Source organism: Megachile rotundata, chromosome 3 (genome assembly GCF_050947335.1).
Source record: "Megachile rotundata isolate GNS110a chromosome 3, iyMegRotu1, whole genome shotgun sequence".
Taxonomy (NCBI): domain Eukaryota; kingdom Metazoa; phylum Arthropoda; class Insecta; order Hymenoptera; family Megachilidae; genus Megachile; species Megachile rotundata.
This window is the reverse complement of record NC_134985.1, coordinates 20,615,568-20,641,178: the sequence shown is the minus strand read 5'-3', so window position 1 is coordinate 20,641,178 and position 25,611 is coordinate 20,615,568. Positions and strand designations below refer to the sequence as shown.

Sequence of the window (25,611 nt, the reverse complement as noted above, 5' to 3'; positions counted from 1 at the left end):
ACCAAATGTCACACACCTTCTCAAGCCTTCCTAAACCTTGCCAAACCTTGTCAAAACAGTCTTCAAGTAATTATAGTTCTTTTTGAAAGCGATAAATTATAAAAATTCTCGAAATAAACGAATAAGATAGAAAGTCGTGTACACAATCGAATGAACGTTGTAATAAAATGGTATAAAGGTTGCAAGTAAGGGTTAAAAGGTGCGTGCATCGTTGAACTGGTTGAAATCCGACGATGTTTAATGAGACGTCAAGAATTTGATGCGAGTTTCGAAGGCGGGTTTCATAGAGTAGGCAGAGAGTGGCGGTCTTCATAAAAGGCTGGCTTTATATTTGACCGGTCGGAGATTCAGTGAGCATGTGGCAACGTCGGATAGCCCTGTACGTTTCTTCTTTCTCCGTCGAGCCTTTTCGTTCGGGCTGGGTCTTTTTCCAGCCGGCCATCGGGGCCCCATCGTGTACCCGTAGCAGAATGTTTCTTCTACCTTTGCCACGCCACCACCTTACACCCCATCCACCCATACGATCTTTTATTTTATTATTCGACCCGACCTCGACGAGTTAGGCTGTTGCTTCGCCCGATCCCTCTCTTTCTACCGTGCCTCTTCTTCTCGTCCCGGTACCATCGCTACACCTTTCTCTTCGAACCTTTGCTTCACGACTAACGAACAAACTGGAATTTCTCGTTGCATGGATACACCGGACCGAGTCTTCGTACCGTGCCTTTTCTATTCGGGGGATATCGGTTGCAACACCCTGTCAAATTTCGGATTTCGCGCTTACGTCGGCAATTTACACCATTCGGGGTTCAGTCATTTCGGGATTCGCTCTGGGAATTCGGGGTTTGACGGAAATTTAGAGACTCGCTAATCTCAGAGTTTGGGAATTTAGTGACTCGGGATCTTACCTCGCAGGTTTAGCAATTTCGAAATTTATGAAACTTTGCACTCGAAGGTAATTTGACTATTTACAAACAGCAACTAAAATTTAGTTGAAAAGTTAAATGAATTTTCCTGAGGTTATTATTTCTTTACTAATAATTTCCACTATTGTTCCACTATGTTTATACATCACACGTGTCATGTCATAGAATCAGTTACAAAATGCTTATTCAAAATTATTGTATCAAATATAATGGCGACTGTGAGTCACCTCTCGAGCGCAAAGGGTTAAAAATAAATTTGAGAATTAATAATCTGCATTTATAACGTCAAGCACTAATAGTATGGTAACAGCAATATGTAGCTCTACATTCATCCTCACAGCTCTACAAAATAAAAGTATCACGAAACGAATAGCGCCACATCATTTTGTCGCTCGAAGCTAGAATCCGTACAAATATCTCTATCAGCCCAGGGATACAAACGATCCGTCCGCGTCAAAAGTCCGTCATTTAAATTAAACCGTAAGCCGTGTCTCGGAATCGATGAATGTAAACGCAGGAAAGTTATACGCGTTTAAACCGCGCTCCCCACAATCTCCTAGTAAATAGATATATCTGTAGATTCACGCCAAAACAAATAGAAATTTACGCGCGTTATCCGGCACGGTTGATAACGCACGGACAAGCGAGCGTGAGAATACGCAGCTGAAAACTGGGAAATAAAAAAAGGTCCAGTCGTAATGCCGTATCAAAATATCACGGGAACATAGAATAATATAGCGAATACCCGGGATAAAAATAACGATAACGTAAAGGGTTACTCGAGTCGGTATTATTCCGCAGGATCCGGCTACGTGGAATAACCGCGGAAGATGCGAGGAATGCAAAGTTCACGATACCAACAGGGCCGGGAGGGTAGGGGGCACGATTGAAAAATTTCTAAACGGATCCAGCATCCTACATTATGAAAAGTTTCCCTCGGTTCCGCGTATATACGATTCCCTCTTCCCTTCTCTCGCAGTCGTTGCTTCTCGCCGCCTCTTCCTGGATTCCTCGCGAGCCTCGTCAACTTTTAATATGCTCGTCTCTCGCTCGAGTATCGATAACGCGTCCAAGATAAATAGGAAATTGCGGAGAAACACAGTCCGTCATATGCAGTCCGACTAATTATACTCGCTAGCCAGAACTTTGACGATCCTTAGATACACGGATTACACTCGGGTGCAAGCTTGTACGCAAACTTGACTACTAATTTTCAAATAGTAAAATTCCCTAAATCTAAAGATCGTAAATTCCCAGTTGTCGAATGTTTACGATTCGTGTGGACCTTGCACCACGCGAAGATGGCGACACAACGAGCGTCTATCTTCTGGCAACGACCGATAGCGAATGTTTGCGCATAACAGAGCACATTGTCGAGGGGTCAATTGCATTTCTATGTACGTTATTCAGAAATCGTACACGCAGGATTGTTTGAACCGATACGGCCGTACGTGACCCGCAAGCTCTGGCCTGTTGCCATATTTCGGACGGAAAGTGCGCGGGCGAGTACGATCGGTTAAATGTTAATTAACATTCTGACCTTTAACCGTGAAGCTCGACGTACGTCCGGATAATCGTCGATTCCCATCCAGTCGGCAACCGCTAATATTTTAACGCGCCGTACGTGTGCGTACACGCGGCTCGCGTGTGTGGTATACCTACTGGTCGTTTTCGCGATTCGCCTTTGGATATTCTCTCGATTTGCAGCGTAACGCCGTGAACAGCGAAGAGTGGACGTAAAAAATTCAACTGGCCAGAGGTGCAGAGGTCTGGAGCTATCGTTTCTCGATTCTCACGGAGGCCCGTATCGGTTCCATTCGGTTCCTTCTTGCCAGCAATTAGAAAACACGTAAACGAGTTTTCGGTACGTTAATCCCGAAGAACGTAATTCCAGCGTACGGTGCATCCTGGCCTCTGGCTCTCCCTCCATGCTGGATGACCCCGTGGACTTTCAAACACACACACGTACACGCAGGTACTTTACCCACCTATGGGTATACACGAACACGGTTTATCGAACAGACCGGTCGTTAGAAGCTTGAAAGCAACCGAGGGGAAGCACGTGCGTCCCTTTCATGCTTTCTTTTGTTCAATAACGCGGTTTCTGGATTTTTGTCCTTTCCCGATTTTACTGCCCTTCGATTCCCGGGGTAGATCGACGACGATCGATATCGTTTCCATGCTGCAAATCGTGTACACGGCTTTCACGTCCAGACGCGTATTCCTACGTTTCTAAATCTCCTCTCTGTGCACTCCTATGTTCTCTGATCTTTCACGTTAAATTCTTGTATTGTTAAATTCGTTTGTATTTTTATACTACTGCACTATAAGGGTCTAGATTTGAGACGTTTATAAATCTAGACCCTAGGTTTACACACACGTTGAATTTTTATTTAACGCAGGGTTCACTGTGAGGCTAGACCCTGACAGAAGTGCTGGCTGTCCACAGTCCATGCATCAAATTTTTATGATTTTATTTAATGTCTCACATTTAAGCACGTACTACTCCGATAGCGTCGCACGTATGTGCCCCTACAAAGTCGTCAAATTCTAAGAACGTCACATATGCGTGACTTTTAAAGAAAATATGGAAGAAGTAGAGTTCGAGTTTAATTTTCCTTTTTCGGCGTTGAAATTTTATGAACATCGTAGCAGCAGTTCCCTGTTGCGTTATTTCAATATTATTCTGGCGGACTCTTGTATTCTGTGCTTATGGTATATCGCATTACCATATAATGCACAATTATGTAGAAATGATCACAAGTTACATTTAGCGGTGTATTCGGCTGTCGGTATAATGTATCAAATATTTTGAACTCCATTTCCCTATCAGTTTGTTGCAATCACCCCGAGGCGATGACAAATTTACATTCCTCAATCATATCGTTAACCGGTATTAGCATTGGGTCCCTGCCTCTCATGATTCAACATTAATATTAACATCGCCGTAGTCTCGCGTTGTTTATACACTACTATGTTTCCACAGAAACGCTGTTACACTCGGCGAATAAAGGACAATTTATATCATCCGCGCAGACGCGACTATGATAAATAGCTTTCGTAATATGTTTAACAACGATAAATTAGTACGCATTCAAAGTTTCGAGTTGATTCGACGAAATATTGCCGCGCGTATGTCACGATCTTTATATAATATTTCGATCGGACCGTAAATGAATCATCGGCAATTAAAAAATTAATTAATCTTCAGTCAATTAATGCGAGCACAAAAAAGTCCATTAACGACGCCCCTGTTGGCTGGGTCGTTGATAGCCTACAGCGTTTATCAGAGGCACATCTTTAATTAAGCGAGAAATCGTATTTTCCCTACAACTTTTAAATAAAAGCGTGACGGTAATTAATATATCAATGATCGCAATTTTCTGTAATTAAACGTCGCATTTTACAACTTGTTTACCGAGGTGCGATGACTGCCAATTATCGGCGAGAAATCGGAAATTCGTAAATTCTGTTTTGAACTACCAAATTTTCAAATTATAATATATTCAAATTAGTCTCATTTTCTAGTCTCAACTTTTGTTACCAAACTTTCAAAGAAAAAAAAACTCAAATTTCCGAGTGCTCACCCTTCATATTTTCAAGTTCCCAAATTCCTGAGCTCTCGTATTCATACATTTCTGATCTTCCAAGTCCCCAATTTTCAAATCTCGAACTCTCACATTTCCAAATCTTCAATTCTCAAATTACTAAACTTTCAAACAACCAAGCACTCAAATTTCTAAATTCCCAAATTCTCAATTCTCGAACTCCCAAGATCCCAAATTTCCAAGTGCTAAGCTCAACCTTAAACTCTACTCTTCCAAATTCCCAAATCTTCAATTCTCAAATTACTAAACTTTCAAACACTCAAATTTCTAAATTCCCAAATTCTCAATTCTCGAACTCCCAAGATCCCAAATTTCCAAATTCTAAGCTCAACCTTAAACTCTACTCTTCCAAATTCCCAAATCTTCAATTCTCAAATTACTAAACTTTCAAACACTCAAATTTCTAAATTCCCAAATTCTCAATTCTCGAACTCCCAAGATCCCAAATTTCCAAATGCTAAGCTCAACCCCAAACTCTACTCTCCCAAATTTCCAAACCTCCATTTCTCAAATGACCAATCCTATATCACCAAATTTGAAAACGTAAAATCTCCAACACTCCAATTTACCCACCGTTTAGAATTTCTAGTCGAACAAGCGTAAAGTGTATCGAAAGAGCAACAAACGCTATCTAGCAATCGCGATAAGTCGAATGTTTCTGGGAACGATCAGCAAAGGTAGCTGGACGTTTGTTGGTTGGATAGGTGCCTTTAGAATCGCGAATGCAACCCGTGCCGATATGCATCGCGACCGAAAAAGCTCGGAAACCGGCCAGGAGCAGGCTCAGCGGCTTAAGTGATTTGCATGCGCGACAGGTGCACACTGCGGAGTCGGTGTATTACGTGTTTAATTCACGTGTCTTGCATACTCGGCACTCCGATTCCCACTGATTTCCATAATACAACGCGGTCGAGCGAGCGCCGCTAGATCCCGATGGATATTTTTTTTTTATACTTCTTTTCTCTTCTTTTTTTAAGCACGCGAAAAGAGCCCCGTAGTTTATGCGTATCGATCGTCCGCTACGTAGGTCGACGTTCTACGGCGTCACCGATCAGATGTTCACGATTTTCGAGTTCTTTGCGATGCCTCTCGCGATCGAGTTTTATTTCTATTCCGAGGTTCTTCAATTTTTTGTGCTGTACGTGCGCCATATTTAAATTTTTGTGCTCCCAAAGTCTGTAGCATTGGGAGTTTTATTTGGACATTCGGGAGACCGTTATTTGGACATTCTTACAAGAGCCACACGCGATCATTGTTTTCTCGAAAGCAACGAAGACGTATCGCAGAGATCGCGAGGAAAAAAGTCTGTAACTCCGGTTGAGGTGTTCATCCCCGACGAACACGGAGATATCCGCAGAAGAAGATAAATCAATTTAGAGATATTTCGGTAGGAACACGATAAATTCGGTTAGCTCAAGTTCGGTGCAGTTACTACCGAAGGTTGAACATCTCTAGCACGCAGTTCTGAGCTACGATATATCAGGTTGCCACGAAAGATTGCTCCGTTGCTGGTTCCACAGAAACAAGCAATAGTAACAAAAATATTGCCCTTTGTTCGTTCGGTGGATACGTAGGTTAAACCTGGTTTCTCTAGCTGAACCGTGTGCAATCTATCGGCGTTCTCTCCTTATTCCACTCGGTCTCTATATCTTCCTCCGATGCGCGCGTATAGCAGCGCGTGCATTCGCGGTAAGTCTCGTAGAAATTTTGTAGCAGTCGACAAAGAACAACTCGAGAATGGTATATTACTTTGCCCTCTTCTTCCCTATCTGCCCTCCTCCGCCAGCAGATCCACCTCGTTGATAAATCATGCTTTAACCAGTGTTCGTTTTCTTCCGTCATTTACCATCGCGAGATATTATTCAACCTGTGCTTATTTTCTTCTTCGTGGAAAATTAATTCCATAAGGTACCGCGGCGATTCGTCTCGAAACTAAGTTCTTGATCGTATTTGCAGTTTCTACCTTCCCTGGAATTTATGCCTGGATTCTTTCACCAATGGGTGCTAGGCAATTTTAAAGATGTCTCAGATATAGTGATGGGTTTTGGAGAAATTCTGATTGGGAGACTCTAGGGATTTAATAGGACTTTAATACCTACTCACAATTCAGATTTGATAAACTTCTCTTATATTTTTCGTACGCTCGAATTTTTAAACTGATTGTGAGTACAATTCACATATTCAGAGATGGTTAAATAGAAAATATGCATGATATTTTAACTTTCTTCTTTATAAGATTGTAGCAGTAAATAGTTAGTCATGTCTGACGCACCTGTAGTGTAAGAGGTTAGCTGAATAAATTGTAGTGTAAGAGGTTAGGTTTTAAGAGAACTTTAGTTGGATTTCATTGAATATTCTTTTGACGAATTCCATGAGAATTGCTCATGAAAGATGATTCCAAGATTTATAACAAAATTCTAGGTATTTCTATGCAGATTGAATGTAGATAAAAATATTTTAAAGAGAACCTAAGGAGACCCTAAATGAATTTTAAGAAAATCCCAAGGAATTTATAGAACGTTCCTATTGAAACTATACGGAGCTCCAAAGTGGGAATTTCGGAAACGTAGAAGTACACGTGCAAATCCTCCGTATCGAGCACGTAGACTTGCATGGAAATTCCGGCAGATGCAAAAGGTCTGAACTCGTGCAACTCGTATAATTTTCCGAGCGATATGGAGAACGAAATTGGACGCGTGATTAACGGCCACGAGGATGGAAAAGTCGGAGGAAAGTTTGTTTATGCGGAGAGTAATCTTGGAAGAAGGAAGGTTAAGGAAGATCCCAAAGGGACTATCGACATCGGGTCGCATAATGCTCTCGGTGTCGTTATAAATTCGACACTCGTTGAATTCTTAATTGAACGGGGAAAAAGCGTTCCCGTGAATAGCGTTAACATTTCGCCGATGAATTATGTCCCCGGAGCCATACTAATCCTGGGGCCAGCGCTCCACGCATGCGGGTGTGTAACGCACACGGCACGCATAACGATGCTTCCGCCGCGCATAAATTAACGTCAGGCAACAGAGCCGGGCTGACCCAAGGCGTACGAGACAATTTTCTAAGAAATTTGTCAAACGTTAATTCGGCCGGCTTTTTCGACCGTGTAAATTCACCGCCTCCTGTTCGGTTGGCTCGCTTCGGGTCCAGTATGCAAATCAGCTGGTCGAAGATACTGCGGGAGGGAGAAAAAAAAATCGTTATTCCGATACCATTGTTTGTATTTCATAGCGGAGAAAGGTGAATCATCGGTTGCTTAATTCCGATAACGTTGGAGGAAGATAGCTACCGGAATCGCTGCCAGGAATTTAAACGCGATTTTTCTCATCCTCTCGAAAACTTTTCACCGAGAATTGGAGCGTTGTTTTTCTGCCTCGCTGTCGAGACGTAGTACTACGTTCCCTAATAGCCCTCCGCCTTTTTTGTTGTCGTAATTTCATCTTTTTCTTTCCGAGCTGATCTCCAATGGGATGACTTCGATGTTTGTACTCGCCACCAACGTGTATTTAATTAGGCCCGACGTGACGGACTCTCGTTATATTGCTCTTGTATCGACTTGATTAAATTCTTAGATGCGTGAGAAAGATCGATGTCTTTGGCCATCTTTAGAGGCGATGTTTAAAGTTCGTACGATGACCTTCAGACGTTTCAAGGTCACGAGAAAACAACCTTCCATCAGAGTAAATACAGAGTACAGGGTAATGGACATTTATACTGGCCTGTTTAAATAACTTCTGCTCTCTTACGACTTTTGGATTGTTTGATGTACGTCGTTGAATTTACTTTTGCCGCGCTCGTCTCCGCAGTAATAGTCTCCGACCTCGGCGTAAAGTTACCTCGGAAAAATCATTTAATATTTGATGCTCCATAACCTTGAAATGGCCATCAAAAATATTACGGAGACACGAGAAGGTCGGGCTAATTGAACCGTCGTTATCTGACGAGGATACTCGATAATCGATGTTGCAAAATGTAGCGCAAGATTTTGCAGAATATTTCGTGTTAGACGTTCGGAACTCGTAATTGTCTAATTTTATATACTTTCAAACCGGTATTGTCAAGATTCCGTAGCATCCGAGGTCCTAAACATCCAATTTTCCAATGACCCGAATTTCTGCGTCCCAATCTCTCAAATCTCCAGATTCGTGCCTCTAAATTTTGCGCCAAGTTCCTAAATTTCCCAAAGTTAAACCCGCAGATTCTCGCAGCCACTTCCAAAGTCCTGAGTTCCTAAATCCGGAAAGTGATTTCCTCGTATGCGAAATAGGAAAAGTAGCGTAATAAAGCACGCGGTAAAATTAGCCGAAGCATTAATATTTAGGAGGGAATCGGTAGCGGTATCATCGAACACGTCGAGCATACACGGTGGAAGAACGTTATTGCAATCACGAAACTGGAGTATCCGTGTTTCGTATAGGCAGGTTGAACGGGAGAGAGCCGGTGGTGGTATCTTGTTCAACATCCACTCGCGAGACGCTCTCTCATCGTTAAAAGCCACATTAAAGAGAAGCCTCAACATAGATTGTAACCCCTTTACGAGTTAGGTATCCGCGCCCCCTTCGTGTTCGTATTTTGTTATGGCACAAAATTGTACGGCACGGGCTACTTCTCGCGTGGAATTTGTAATGACTGTCGGTTCGCTCGGTTCGGCGTTTGTAATAATTAAAACGGCCGGCACGGTTGCTATGCGAAAATTCCCGAAATATGAAATCATCGTGGCGCGTTGTGCGGTGGCTCCGTTCTTTTCATACGACCGACAAAGAAATTGCATACCTTAATTATATTTGTTGGCGATGCAACTCCACCGCGAATACCTCTATCTCTTTGTACGGTTCATTCTCTTATTTTTTTATCCCGCGGAATCGCTCGATTTTTTCCCAACAAAAGTTCTCTCGATTACTTTCTTGCATTTTCTCTGTAACGAACTGTTAAACTCGCGTGCAATTTTTGCGGTATAAGGAAATTAAATAATACCTGCGCTGAAAATTGTTGTGTGCGGTGTGCTACGTTTAATTACAAGAAACGCAATTAGCTCGTTCGCTTAAATAAAACTGTAAAATAGCACAGCGGTATAATTAAATAGGGAAATAATAAATTAAGAGAACAGTAATGTACTAATGATACAGTACTGTGTCGTATATACTGTATTATACTGTGTAAAATACTGCAAAATATAAAAATTTCATTATTATATATAATGAAATACCAAAGGAAGCAAGATAAAATTGCAAGTAACAAATGACGATAGTTCTCTCACAAAGGCGATTAGTATTGCTCTGTCAACAGTACCGACGAGTAGGAAAAACATATCGACGCAAAATAGTCGAACATGGCTCGCAACTGTAAATTTGCCTCGGTTCGACGATCGGTTCCGCTCGAGCAGCTCTAAAAGATTCCTCTTGGCGCAAATTCTGCTGTCCATAATGGGGTCCATAGAGCGGTGACACGGGAAATCACGGCGCAGTTTTTGATATATCGTTTGTACGTTCGTGGAAGAAGTCCGATCGGGGCAAACGAACGGCAAAAATCCACAATGCGAGGATTGTGCACGTGTTGGAAGGTTCGGCTTCACCTGCCGTCCATTTGTCACTTTCGAAATTGCATTACGTGGCACGTCGAATTTCTATATAAAGTGACCCCTAAGATACCATTCATCGGTCCTACGCGTCGTTCAACGTGTCGGCGTTCCGTTTTCCGTTTTACGTCTCTACTTGCGCGCAATCTTCTCGCTCGTTTTATCTCTCCTCTCTTTCTGGGTCCTCTCCGTCTGCCTGCACAGCCGTATGGTTCACGACCCTGCTCGACTGTTCATTCATAATACACACGACCCTAAAAGTTGAGCGTGTTAAACCGTGTGCCTGGCGAAACTCGGACAGACGGTTTCAAAAGCAACGCGTCCAGTTTTAAAATTTTTAACAACTACCTCGAAGCCACGCCACGGGCGATCTTCTCATCTGGGACCAATTTGTGGACGGTGACGTAAAGAACGGACAGTTGCCTCCGCGATGAACGCTCTCGTGAAAAATGCAACAATCTGGGGACGAGAGATCGCTCGAGGATGACAATTATTAGGTTGTTGCGTGGAACGTGGCCGATTCGTATCGTTCTACGCGTTTAACGCATTTAAATCCCACGCATATTAATCCGCACTCGTACGCGTTCGAGTTGACGCGAAGTACGCATTCGAATGTGACACGAATTTGTAAACGTGTACAAATTGCACGCAATTGATACGAAATGAAAAAGATACCGGAACAGAACAGAGGGTAATATTGTGCAATTTTCACGAGGACCCGTTGCAAGACATCTGTTCGGTTCCAAAGGAAACACCATAAAAAAGGGGGCGCATCCATAAAACATTAGCGTTTACGGTCGGTAGCCGAATCTGCCTATGTAAACGTTATCTAGCGTTGTTGAACCTGGACAGGGACGTCGAGTCATAAATTCGTTGAAAACCCTCTGGAAATCTGTGTCAGGAGTTAAGAACTAATCCCGGTGCGCCTCGAAGGCGGCAGACGAGTCAGCAACGAGGACTGCACGGGAGCCAAATGCGTTTTAGGTTAAAAACGGAGTTAAGATAGCGTAGGTAAGCCAGCCAGAAGGCCTGGCTAGATTATGTCGTCAGTCGAGAGAGGCTCTTCCTGTCGTCGACCTAACCCGACAAAAGGGAACGAGCCGGAGTGCCGATGGAAAAATTTCTCGTCTATAGAGTATTTCCACGCTTACCTGACCGAGATCCTGAAAAGAAACGCGGTCGTCGGGCCTTCAGGTAATCGCGCCAGGATACGGGGCAAAGGAGCAAGGTCTATTGTGAACGGAGTTAGGTTTGTCCATCTGCGGCATCTGGTAGTCGAAGTGACCAGAAGTGGTATTGGTGCGCTTCCTTGGTGGTACAATGGCGGCGATGGGGGGTTCCATGGAAATTGCCAAGAAAAGTAGTCGCTCGTGGCGTTCGGAGTAAACCAACTATAGTTTTATTAGCAGGCTCTCGGCAAATAGTGCCCTTCGGTTTCTCGCCTCTTGGACAATCGCGCCGGAAGCCATTAAGAGGGACAGGAAGATTGCTTGCTTTCTCTTTTACTTACTTTTCTGGTATTAGCTTTCTTTCTGCCACCGAGTGTCTGATAACTGTTACACTTTGAGGACTCCACACTTTGTGGAGTTAAGTAGGATTAAAAGCTCCCTTTAGGGACTACAAATACTCACGAAAGTTAGTGTCGCCCTGTGAGTCTGATTTACGACACGAACAGGGAAGTTATTTATCGAAATGGGACTTTGGACATTTCCAGACTTTGGAGTTTTAAATTTCGAATTGAAAAATTGAAGGAACGTATGGTGTCAACGTTATCGGAAACGATTAAACATCGATCGAAAGTAGGAATTATCTCAACGATTGATCCGTGGAATACTCCAAATACGCTACCATTCCAAGCAAATATTAGTCAAGATTGAAACGTGGCCTTAGGTAGCCAGCGAGATTCAACTTTCAAGTACGTAAAAGGAATCTAACCGTTCCAATTACAGTTACGTAAAACTTAGCGAGGTTGGTATATAAGAAAATCGATTATCAGCTACGTGGCTCGAACCAATTTCTACTTGTTTATCGACGGAGATGTAATTTTTACCAGTGGAATCGATCTTAGATCCGCACCGAAGACGATGCGGTTACGAAACGTTTTCTCGGGCTAACATTCTTTTCCATGCACAAGTTCTACCTTCTCATAAAACCAAAACGTAATCTCAGGAAGTACGAGACAGTTATATTTTCGTAATTAAACCGTATATTAGGGGAACGGTGGTCGAAGCAGACACCTAGTAGGCGAAAAATAATATTTAACGCCGTAGTATATAATTTGGCATGTACTCCCTGTAATCCAAAGCAGGGTTACTGCTCTCTGGAACGGGTCATTACTCAAATACGTATCTCTTTTCCGGAATTCTTTTCTAGTGTGTTCTTGGTACGCTGCCAGTGGTGCTTATATCACTGGCAACGAAAAAATATGGCGGTATCGTTCGCGTTAGCTATTGTCTCGATGACGAAGCGGGTCTCTGGTCATCGACCGTTCACGTACATACGCGTGCGTGTGCACGCGGTTTTGCCGTTCGCGAGACTTTCCTCAACTTTTCAATTGCTGTCATGAATGTGTAATGGTTATCGACGACGGACTCGCGCGAGGAGAGCTCCTCGGCGAACTGTAACAACTTTGCTGTATCAAGCCAATTATAGTATTAATATTGAAGCTCCACTCCTCGCCGAGCAGCCTATGGACGTGGAAATTTTCTCTCGGGTTTACAAGCTAATGAAACCGGAAACGACACGACCTCTTAGCGGCGTCTATCTCGACACCGTACCCACCTACTTTCCTTAAGCTTCTATTTAACAATTTGTCGATACCTTACTTGTAACGAGTTAAACGACACCTGTACCGTGCTCTCGATTCAATTACTCTCTATGATTCTCGCAATTAACGATTCCATTACGGATCTACCAGCATACTTCGCACCGTTCTCACAGGAAATAATCGCGTTTACAAACGAGCACTGTTTAAGAGAAACTTTAGCTGCTCCCCCTATCTCTTTATTGTTTCGGTCCTGTTAAAATGCCACTAGCGAGATTACACGGAGGGGAACTGTTGGGACCCTAGCTCGTTACTTGTCGTTCTATTCGAACTGGTTCATGGTTTTATTACAGTTGCAAACTTTGTCAAATGTTGAAATCTCAGCCTCATTCGTTACGTCGTATTAACCCTTTGCGAGAGGTGACTCACGTCGTCATTGTATTTAATATAATAATTTTAACCAAGCATTTTTTAACCGATTCTATAACATGACACGTGTGATGTATAAACATATTGAAAATTATTAGTGAAGAAATAATAACCTCAAGTGACAATAATTTTAACCAAGCATTTTTTAACTGATTCTATAACATGACACATGTGATGTGTAAACACACTGAAAATTATTAGTAAAGAAATAATAACCTCGAGTGAATTCATTTAACTTTTTAACTAAGTTTTAAAGTGACTGTTTGTAAACAGTTAAATTACCTTCGAGTGCAAAGGGTTAACACTAAACCTACCGACATGTACACTTACTTTGAAATTAAAAATGAAGTTAAAGAATAAATGTACAAACGACGAAACATAAATTAGCACATACATTTATTCTTTGCCTTGATGAAAATCAATTCTGATTTCAAGAAACGTACTTCAACAAAATGTATACCTTTTAATAAGAAACGTTTAAAGGAGTCGAATTTAATTTTGCAAAAATGTTTGGAAAGTTAAATAAAGTACGATATTAACATTAAACCTAGCGGCATACAATGCGTACTTAATTTGAAATTAAAAATGAAGTTAGAAAATAAATAAGCAAACGAAACATAAATTAGTACACACATTATACTTTATTGTAATGAAAATCAATGCTGATTTTAATCTCTTGCGCTCGAGAGGTGACTCTCAGTCACCATTTTATTTAATAAAATAATTTGAAATGAGGATTTTTTAACTGATTCTATAATATGACACGTGTGATATAAACATAGTGAAACAAACAACAGTGGAAATTATTAGTAGAGAAATAATAAAACCTCAAAAGAATTCATTTAACTTTTTAACTAAGTTTTAAAATTGCCGTTTGTAAATTACCTTCGAGTGCTCTAACAAAATGTGTACCTTATAATAAAAAACTTATGGAGCGGTCATTTGACCGGTTTGGTAGTTTCAGTGTAAAAGGAACCTTTCTATTTCGAATTCGAGAAGTTCTCCCATAGAGGAAAAAAATGTGGAAATAGTTGGTCGATCGTGTCGCAAAGGGTCGATCGTGGAGGATCGAAAGACCAGTCGAGTCACACGGTAGTTCGTGGAAGTTATTTAGACAGCAACGTCACCTCACGGAGACAATTGAATGACGAACGTCATGCATCACCGTCGTGACTCCACGAAATGCTTCTTGCTCACGAAACGATCGAAGTCGACCGCAAACACCGCCACCACGATCGCCAGCGACGCCGACCGTCGTCGACAACGAGCTGACATTTATCGAGACGTGATTTCGGCCCGGCATTCCTAATGAATCTCTTCGGCTAGTCGGATCGCGCGTAACAGTGATGGATGGGTTTTATCCTATCGATTCATTGGAGTTGGATGGAAATAATATAACGTTATCGGAGAGGGTACCGCATGGGGGGTCCGTCGACCGGGACCAGCCTCGATTATTATGTATAAGGGGAAGTCGAATATTCCGCTCGACCCCTTAACGAGATACGAGAACGCTAATGAGCGTATAATGCGCATTCAATCGTGATCGTTGCAACTAGGTGCGTTTACCATCCACCATTCGAATCGCTGTGACGTCTATGGAAAATGCGTACCTACAGGGTGTCCGCTAAAGATACCGTTATTTTGCAACCATCCGCCTTTCCTTTTCTTGCGCAAACGCTCGCCACATTTTTTTACGATATGCATAGAACGAGTCCACAGAATCTTTGATCAAGTTATCTTCGACCAAGTTATTCAACTTCAAAGTCTCTAAATTACGAATACAGAAGTTTTCCCATATTAGAGAATCAAACCTTATAAACATTTATAAACAATGAAGTTACTATTTCAAAGCATTCTGCATCAGTAATTTTGCCACTCGTAAACGTTAAGTTCGAACATTTACATTTTAACCGGCATATAATGTACACTTACTTTGAAGCTAAAGAATAAATATACAAATGACGAAACGTAAATTAGCACTCACATTTATTCTTTACTTTAATGAAAATCAGTGCTGATTTCAAGAAACGTACTTTATCAAAATGTGTACCTTTTAATAAGATACTTGTGAAGCATTTGATGGGTTTGGTAGTTTTAGTGTTAATTTGAATATAATGATGCGTGTTAAATAGAAAAAGAAGTACAACGTGTCTGTGTTAAATAGAAAAAGAAGTAAAGGCAGAGTAAATTAGGAAGGCGTGTTAATAAAATGCGTGCTCGTGTTTAAAAAGAGACACCCTGTACACGCGTTCAGCTCCGGCAGCCGAGTCCATTTAGGGGTATACTGTCCTGACCGAGGGTGAGGCAAAGCCTCTGTCCGTCTCTTTCTCTCTCGCTGTTTACATCTCTGCCTATTTTCCCCGTCAATCCATTCCCTTCAAGCAGATCTACCTCGCGCTTTGATCCTGGATATCTCGCGTGCATTCGAAATCTTTCGTCTGGCGTCTGTGAATTTCAAAGCACAGCATTGTAACCAGGTAATAATGTTTCATCTCCATATTACGGGTAGGTAGCTGCAATAGACGGTGTCGATAACGCGTTCAGGCGACACACGCAGGATTCCGAAAGCTGTCGAGGAGATAATAATCCTTGCGGAGGTACATTTTCGACTGCTGAATATTTCGCGTTGCGACACTTTGACGAATTAAATATTCTCGATATATGTTTGATGATTAAAGTATGTTTGGATAGGAGTATTATTAAAGGAAACGTAGAGATAAATGTTGACTACGGAGAGAATCGTGTATCGACATTTTATTCGATAATATTCGTACTTGTTTAGAGGAATCGGTAATAAGCCGTGATAAATTGGTATTTAGGAGATTAGCGCGCATAATGCAGCTATTCGGGGAAATTCGATTATCTATCAATGTAGGAACAGAAACGCGATAGAATCCCGTAGTGGTTATTCGGATAAATAGTATGAATGATATATAGCATCGAGCTAGCATATTGGTAAATTGGGTTGACATTCTTGCTGCTAATATTAAACGGAGAACGCTAAAGAACCTCTGCATAATTTATTACCGAAAGTATTCAAAATTTCTTCGACGATTTCACAGTTTTTCTGTGAAAAATCGAAGGACTTTTTGTAAGAAGGGAATCGAACAATTTACGCTGGCGAAAAGTGTTACAAAGTGATGGATCATTTTGTTGATTTCTTTAATAAATAAATGTTTTCCGCCAACAAATAAAATATTGATTACTTTTCGGTACCCCTAATATATCGGGCAATGAACGAATGAATAATGTTTGTACAAAATAACGATAACTGTAAACTCATGGTCCTCTCCTTAAATAAAGGCATCGTTAAACAGGATTACACCGTAATTCGAATGATCGAGGCGCATTTCTCGTTTTCGACGGGTCAAAGCCGACAGGGTAGGCTTCGGAGGTTGCATCCCGGAATGTTATTTCGATGGCATTCGCCGTCCTTTTTTCTCTAGCCGCTAACCACCTCGGAATTTAATGATAAATGATAAACCTCGCGCCGAAAGAAAACGTCGAGTTCGAGTTGCCAAGAAATATTACGGTGTTGAGTCACGTCTTAGGAACCTCGTCGAACGTTACCCGCATAAAAGCGACCGTGCCGCTTGTGCCATGCCGGAGTGCTCGAGGTAAGCGCAAATGTCGAAGAGTCGAGGGTAATGAGTGAGAAAAGATGAACCGTGCATTCTTTCTCTGGGAACCCGTCTTCCCTCACCCGCTACGCAAACATCTTATTATAAATCGACAACACTTTCGAACCTCTTACGAATCATCCTTCACCCATACAATCCTCTGTAGCTCGATATCGAGATACACCGATACAGGATTACGTGGAAAGTGTACAAGGGTTATGTAGATATAGGATTATGTAGAAGTGTGGATTTCGCAATGAAGAGGGATATGGGCATCTAGGGAAATGGGAATCCAAGGTTTAATAGGGACATGGAGCAGTAGAGATATAGGGATCTAAATGGATGGGGATAGCAGGGTAGATCTGAGGGAATGAGAGAGGAATCTGTAGAAGTAGACAATCTGGAGTGGTAGGGATAGGAATTTAGAAATGTTAGAACCTATGGAATTCACGGAAATGCGAAATTAGGGATTAAAGATTCATAAGTGGATGTTTCGATGCAACACACATTCAGGGAGACAAATTAAGTCATACGCGTTGAACGTTACAAATATCAAATTCAACGAAGGCTTGTCGCACTTATGAAAAGAGAAGGCCGGGTTAATAATAAATTTCTAATTAATTTTAGTCGAACGTCAAAATGAAACGACAGATTAATGTAAGAAGGAATTAAAAGTAGAAGGCTTCGTGGAAAAGGTGTTGGCTTTAAAGCGTTAAGATTTTCGCTGCGTCCGCGCACACGAAGCGCGAACAAATTGTATTTGATTAGACTTTGAAATCGACGTCTTCTTGTGTTTCATCGAGTACGGTATTTCACATTCTTTCACGCGACGCTCGTTACCAGCTAGAGGAGGTCGTACCTTTCATTCTCCACGAAGGTCTGCCGTATAAAACGCACTGTGTTGCTGATGACGCGAGAAGAGAGCATCAACAATCGTGCTGTTCACGGTGAACGGGCTCGCCAGAAGAGGAGAGTCTTCTCGACCTCCCTCGTACCACTTCTTCTTCCTTCAGACTTTTTCTCCACTTTTTTTTTCTTTTTTTATTATTTTCTTCCTCTCCCTCGTTACCTTCGACTCCGCCGACATTTGCACTCGAGCTTTTGACGAAGAAGGCACACGGCACTTGTATCGCCGCGCCTTTTGTACCGAGAACGAGAATGGCAAAACGAGAGAGGGGCTAGTCATCGGCGTGACTCAGCCTCGCGATTCGATGAAATCGAATTTACCTCGCGAGTGCTTCTCCTCCGATACTTTGCATTAATTCCCGCCTCTACAACTTTCGATATCTGATCGCGGCCCTTCCTTTCATACGCCTCCTCTGCAGCTGACCCTTGACCCGTTAATGGCCGCGATTCGGGGACAATCTTCTTCCATGCACTTTCGGTTTCCACGTTTACGTAATTTGTATTCTCGAAACTCTACAAGAATTATGTACTTTGGTTACAGATCTCGTTGAGATTGTTCCATTTAAATCCTTGCACTATTTTGACGAGTCTGACGCACTCGTACCTCGTGAATTTTACTCAAATGCTTAATACGTTTCAATTTGCAGTTCAAGTCCTATTATAATTTGCATAGTCAACGATTGAAGAATAACATAACATAATATTGACATAACATTTCAATTTTTTTTGTCCGTTTTAATATTGTAGCTGCAGTCAGTTCTGACTGACCTAACAAATGTCATAGTGCAAGAGGTTAAGCGATTAATGTTTTCATTAAACATTACTGGTAGAATAAAGGAAATACTCTTGTAAAGTACCTCTATAAAATGATACATTTTAGCCTTAACAAACCTACCGGTATATAATGTGTACTTAATTTGAAATTACACATGAAGTTAAAAAATAAATAAACAATCAACAAAACATAAATTAGTACACACATTTAGTTTTTGTCTTGATGAAAATCAATTCTGATTTCAAGGAATGTATTTTAATGAAAAGAGTACCTCATAATAAGAAACTTGTAGAGCGATCATTTGATCGATTTGGTAGTTTCAGAATGAAATTTGTAGCAGGGAAATTCTGTCGTTCTAAAATGTACGGGAACAGTAATGGGAAAGGAGTAGATGATACACGTAGAGGTAAAACGCGTTTATTTCTTCGGTTCCATCAACAGCGCAAAAGAGAACGGTTTCGATATCGATGTATTCGTTTTACGATCGCACGGTGGTACGTGAAAAAAATTTCATCAGTCATAGACGGTAATTGCCGTGCAATCTGAACGCGTTGAAAGTTCGCACAGAAATCACACGGGAAAGAAGAGCGCGGAGCGGAGAAAATATGTAGCTATTCGTTTCTTTGCGGATAGATTGAACGGCGGAAAGGCAATTTTATCGAAAGAGTAATTTTAACGGAGAAAATTAGATATCCCGTGGACTGTTAAACATTAATTGGCTGGATGGTCCGCGGGACCACACCGCATCGGTTTTATCGAAGAACCGGAGACCCGATTTAAATATCATTTTCCAGAAATGAAACTCGTTTGTTCCGTTTTTGTTAAATGTCGAAGGTTCGCGGTGATAAGGGTTTACGCTTAATGAAAAGCGTATCCGTCGACGGTTGATCGAGCGACGAACATCGAAAAATATTTATACCCGCCTAGTTACCGGTTTAACGAACTTTCCGAACAGTCCCGTTACGTTGTACGTTATTTCGTAGCTTTTCAACCGTGCAATCGTATCCGCCGAGCTTTTCTGTCCGCTTTGTTTTCCACTGTTTGAGTTAAACGAGTTGCCTGTCCGCGAGTAACAACCGCCGGGATTGTTCGAAACGTTTGAACGTTTTCTAGCGCCTCGACGACGCGAATTTAACCAACCGTTTCACGACAATCTCGCGTCACGATTCTACCAAACACCACCTACGGGTGTTAACTTATTTCTCTGCGAATTAACTTTGCCCTTATCACGATATAACTTAACCTTAACCTACAATTTTATGGACAGTCATAGCTAGGTAATTAGTGGCACGACGTGAAGGCTGAACGTGTTCACATTTGCCGTCAGTGGTTCTTGATTGTGCAGATTATAATAAAAATTCGTTGCTATGAGAACTAGTTTATCGTACTCCAACTGTGGATGACACGAGTGACACGATATTGGAGAGGATCGTTAACTTCGTCATTTGCGAAGTACGATTTGCATCTTCCAAAGTTTCTTTAGGATTACTGAAGATAAAAATGATCCATGCTTTGGTCACTAAACTGCGGCGAATGTTAAGCTTTCAACGTGTAGGGCTTATCAAACTTTCATTACCCGAGATAATAGAGTTGAAGTTGAAAAGTTTTGGAATTCCAAAGTTTCAAACTCTCGGAAGTTGTGCAAAAGTGAAAATTTCAGAAACTCCAAAATTCTAAACTTAAAAAATTCCAGAACGGCAAAGCCTTCTCAGCGCTCGCTAACATTTAAGAGAGATAAAAAATATGACTCGGCGGTATTTAAAGCAAAGTTCAAAGTTGAAATTCATCGGAGTGATTACAAAAGCTTGATTCGTCGCGTGCACTTGTTCGCGGAGTTAAAAGTTGGAAAAGCAAGGCGCGATGTAGGTATAATCGCGGCGATTCAGAGACTTGTGGCGATATTATTGCGTGTGCGTCGAGGCTTGCGCAAACTAAAGGTCATCGGTGGCTGACCCGAAGGTAGGCAATCGCTGCAGAGAGAAACGCGCCGGTGGATCTGCTTCTCGGTAAGGGAATACCCAGTGTTTGTTTCATTCGATACCAGTTTATGATCCACTACGCTAAAGTCTGTTTATACTCCTCGGTCTCTTCTATCGAGTATCATTACATTCCAGCGTTTCAAATGAAACCACTGCTTGTCGTTAACGATGCTGCTATTTGAAAATGCTAGAACAGAGCAGCTAAGGCTACTTCCGCGAACAGAAATTCTCTTACTGTATCTTTTCAACATGAAAATCAGATAGAATTTTAAATTAATTACCACCTGTGTCATTTTGAATTATGTACACATTTTATCATTTACTTCAATCGCATCGTAGATCATGAATAGTTTTATCGAATGTGCTGAAACTTCTCTAATAAAGAAAAAATTAAATGTCTTAACGTATTGCATACATTAAACCTTTGCACTCGAAGATAATTTTATTGTTTGCAAACAGCAGCTTTAAAATATTAATTAAAATATTAAATAAGTTCTTTACCAATTCTCTACTAATAATTCTCTACTAAATTCTCTACTAATAATTTCCACTATTGTCTGCTTCATTATGTTTATACATCATGAGCACTATTATAGAATTAATTAAATTAAGCTTCGTTTAAATTATTGTATTAAATCGAATGGCGCCTGAGAAACATCTCTCGAGTACAAAGGGTTAAATAACTAAAGAGATTAGTGATTAATTTGAGTATAAAATTCAGCACCGAGAGATTTAAAAAAACAGCAGGTTATTCGAACCGAGAATACGTGTTTGTTTTTTTTTTTCAAATATTTATACCGACCATTTGCATCGGATTTTTAAAATTCCCGTGCCTATCAGCGCCAGAGGTTTTCAGTTTTTTCGGCTGAGCGAGTGATTATTAAAAAAAACCAGCCGCTGTTCGTGGCTACAAATGAACGCACAATGGAAGATTGCAATTAGAGGACGCAAAATATTTCGGAGGAAAATGCGGAGTTTCCACGCGGGGAGGGGAAAAATTTGCAAGGGAGAAAAAGAGTTATTTCTTGAAATCGCGTACCACGCTTCAGCTGATGCGCAAACAGCAGAGAAAGAAGAGCAAGACAAAAGGCAGACGGCAGATAGAGGTAAAAAGTTGGAGTTCGATAGCCAGCCACTCGCGAGAAACGTTCGATCGTTGATATAACGCGCGTACTGGGTGTCTCAATTTAATCTTGCAAAATATCCAATTTACTCTGCATATCTAGACTCAGGACTCGTCATTTTATTCTTTTAGAACCACGTGTACTTATAAAAACTCTCTTATTTTTACATGGACGAAAATCGAAACTTCTCTTTGAGTTTTCACTTTGTAGCATTGATAAAGAGCCAACTTTCATTTTGGTGATAATCAGCTAGCATTGATCAAGTCAAACTACGTATCTTTCATTAAAAAGGAAGAAAAAATGCAGACATGAAATGGTGAAATGTCTGGAAATAGAATGAAGAAGCATTTGAAATATTTATGACAGCACATAAGATAAATGTGTAGATAAAAATGAAGTGATCTGTAGGAGATTCTTGTTTGATTTCTGTTCATAGAACGGCTGATTGTTAATTTTGAATGATCCTGTATAAAGTTTGCGTATAGATTAAAGTATAGAAACATTTATGACAGTACACAAGATAAATGTGTAGATAACAATGAAGTTATCTACAGGAGATTCTTGTTCAATTTCTATCATAGAACGAGTGGATTAATTTTGAAAGATCCTGTATAAAGTTTGCGTATATATTAAAGGAATATTTAAAACGTTCATGACAATACACAAGATAAATATGTCTACAAAAATGAAATGATTTGTAGGAAATTCTTGTTCGATCTCTGTCCATAGAACGACTGGATATTAATTTTGAAAGATCCTGTATAAAGTTTGCATATAGATTAAAGGAATATTTGAAACATATATGACAGTACACAAGATAAATGTGTATACAAAAATGAAGTGATCTGCAGAAGAGTTTTGTTCGATCTCCGTCCATAGAACGACTGGATATTAATTTTAAAAGGTCCTGTATAAAGTTTGCATACAGATTAAAGAAATATTTGAAACATTAATGGACAGTACACAAGATAAATTTGTATATAAGAATGAAGTGATCTGCAGGCGATTCTCATTCAATTTCCATCCATAGAACGAGTGGATTAATTTTGAATGATCCTGTATAAAGTTAGCGTATAGAACAAAAAAATATTTGAAAAATTTATGACAGTACTCCCGATAAAAGTGAAGTGATCTATAAAAGTTTCCTTCAATATCTGTGTAAAGAACGAGTGAATTAATTTTGAACGATCCAGTATAAAGTTTGCGTACGGTAAACGGCAATAGAGTCGACGTGGGTCGTGGGTGTTTTGAACGAAAAACGAAATACGATTTCAGCTGGGACGCTGATGCATTGTCGAGAGGAGGCTCGTCAAGGTAACACGAGCTCGAGCTCTATGCGAAATCCAGGAACCTGGAGCTAATGCTGGGAGCGATAGTGATGGATACGAGGCTGGATCTCATTTGGGAGCCAGAACAGTTCTCGTCGATGCGAACGGAATAGGATTAAAGGATCAGCGATTTAGTATTTCGTAATGGGCAATATGAGCGGGAAGATGATAATACCCGGCGATAAAGTGTGGAATAAATGATCCCGCTACCAACTTTCTTTGAAGGATAAAGAAAATTAATTTTTCAAACTCGTTAACAGACTTAACCAACGCAGCTTATCTAGTTTCCAACTTTAGAGCTGTTCGGATATTCGAATAACTGGAAGAAACATAAAATGCGGATACAACTCTTGACGATGCAGGGATTTAACGCACAGGGATTCAACGAGGACTGTATTATACATGGAATTTTCAGATGTAGAGTAATATTTGGAGTAATATGTGGATTCAATGAAGGGTGGTTTAATGCAAAATTTGACGGATGTAGACTTAGCGTGAAATTCGACATAGAAATTTTAACGAGTAGGGAATTTGAAGAATAAAACTTTGTAACGTCGAAACTTGACACCGACTCATAACGCATGGAAATTTGACGCAAAGAGATTTTAACGCGTGGAAATTCGGTGCGTAGGGAATTCGACGCATAGAGGTTGTGATGCGCTGAAATTCGATGCGTGAGGATTTTTAACGCGCGGAAATTGGGCGCGCAGGGATTTTTAACGCGTGGAAATTAAACGTAAAGAGATTTTAACGCGTGGAAATTCGGTGCGTAGGGAATTGACGCATAAAAGTTTGTAATGCTTCGAAATATGACGCGCAGGAATTTTAACGCGTGGGAATTTAATACACAGGGAATTTAACGCGTGAGAATTTAACGCATAGGGAATTTAACGCGTGGGAATTCAACGCATAGGGAATTTAACGCGTGGGAATTCAACGCATAGGGAATTTAACGCGTGGGAATTTAACGCACGGAGAATTTAACGCGTGGGAATTCAACGCATAGGGAATTTAACGCGTGGGAATTTAACGCATAGGGAATTTAACGCGTGGAAATTCAACGCATAGGGAATTTAACGCGTGGGAATTCAACGCATAGGGAATTTAACGCGTGGGAATTCAACGCATAGGGAATTTAACGCGTGGGAATTTAACGCACGGAGAATTTAACGCGTGGGAATTCAACGCATAGGGAATTTAACGCGTGGGAATTTAACGCATAGGGAATTTAACGCGTGGAAATTCAACGCATAGGGAATTTAACGCGTGGGAATTTAACGCGTGGAAATTGAACGCGTGGGAATTTAACGCGTAGAAATTTGACGCGTGGGAATTTAACGCGTGGGAATTTAACGCACAGGGAATTTAACGCATGAGAATTTAACGCACAGGGAATTCAACGCACAGGAAATTTAACGCGTGAGAATTTAACGCACAGAGAATTTAACGCGTGGGAATTTAACGCACAGGGAATTTGGAGTACTAAAGTTTGTAGTGGGTCAAAATTCGCCACCTAACGATCTTTAATTGATGAAAATTTGGCGCCTAGGTAGTCGAACGTCTAGGAATTTTATCTCATGTGAATCTGGCCCATAAGAATTCGCGCCGCGTGGGAATTAGCGTTTGGATTGTCGGCGCGTGGGAATTTATCGTAAGAATTTTTAACGCGAATATTGAACTGGCGATATAGCGCGTTAATAGAGTATTTACGATGAAATTTGTCGATGATAAAAGAAGAAAATGTATTCGTTGCGCGTCGACGGCAATGTCCGGGCGTTGCAATGATTTAAATCCAATTAACGAGGAACGAGTGCGTGCAACGGCAGTGAAGTGGTCTTAACTGGGTCGCGTGATGCCGAATCAAAATAATTATAGTTACCCCCCGTGTCGATGTTTCGCGTGTCTGCGGCTCGAGCGGCAACAATCGCGCGTTTAATGCATTTCCGGTCCAAAGTGGATTCGCGGTACACGGATTCCGTTGTAACAGCGACATCTGCGCCTGGCATTAAGTCATACTCCGTTTACGACCCGCAATAGTGCTCCTCGAGCTGCGATATTCTTCGTCGTACTTCGATCGTGCACGCTTTTAGATTGTTTTAGTTAGAAATATTCTTCGAGAAATGACTCGAAATATGTAAAATGTAATAACGCTCGTATCGAGCCACGAGAACCCAATTTTCTCTGAAATTCAATGAAAGCACGGCGAACGCTGTTACTTTAATTGTTTGCAGAAATTCGATCGTGCTCCGTGAACGATAACTCGATCTTGACGAAACCGGGTTTTTAACTATTTTACCGTGGATATAGTTACAGAAGCTTATACAGAACGTAAAATTCTATCGAATGTAATCGTATTTCAGCACGGAAAATTAATCGCACTGATATTTTTAAGGAAAATTATAAAATTACAATGGTAGGAAAAAGATCGTGTTTCAACGATATCGAGTAGCGAAAGGTCTGACGAGTTGTTTCTAAGGATTAGTGTCTCAGTTAAAAAGATGCGATTACGGTATCGAATGTTAGACTATTACGAAAATTAAGGCTACTAGTCGGCATGTTACACATTCGGTGCATAAACAT

The 25,611-nt window shown here is 41.0% G+C and overlaps 1 protein-coding gene and 1 long non-coding RNA gene across 3 annotated transcripts in view; one reads left to right on the top strand and one right to left on the bottom strand.

The window, feature by feature from the left end:
- LOC100876665 (uncharacterized) overlaps positions 1-25,611 on the top strand; it is a 157,046-nt gene that overhangs the window by 6,680 nt on the left and 124,755 nt on the right. The gene's annotated exons all lie outside the window — the stretch shown is intronic.
- Positions 15,269-18,031, bottom strand: LOC143264211 (uncharacterized). Its single transcript, XR_013037760.1, has 2 exons — positions 17,779-18,031; positions 15,269-15,744 (listed from the first exon to the last, which is right to left on the bottom strand). It is a non-coding gene; the product is annotated as an uncharacterized LOC143264211 (long non-coding RNA).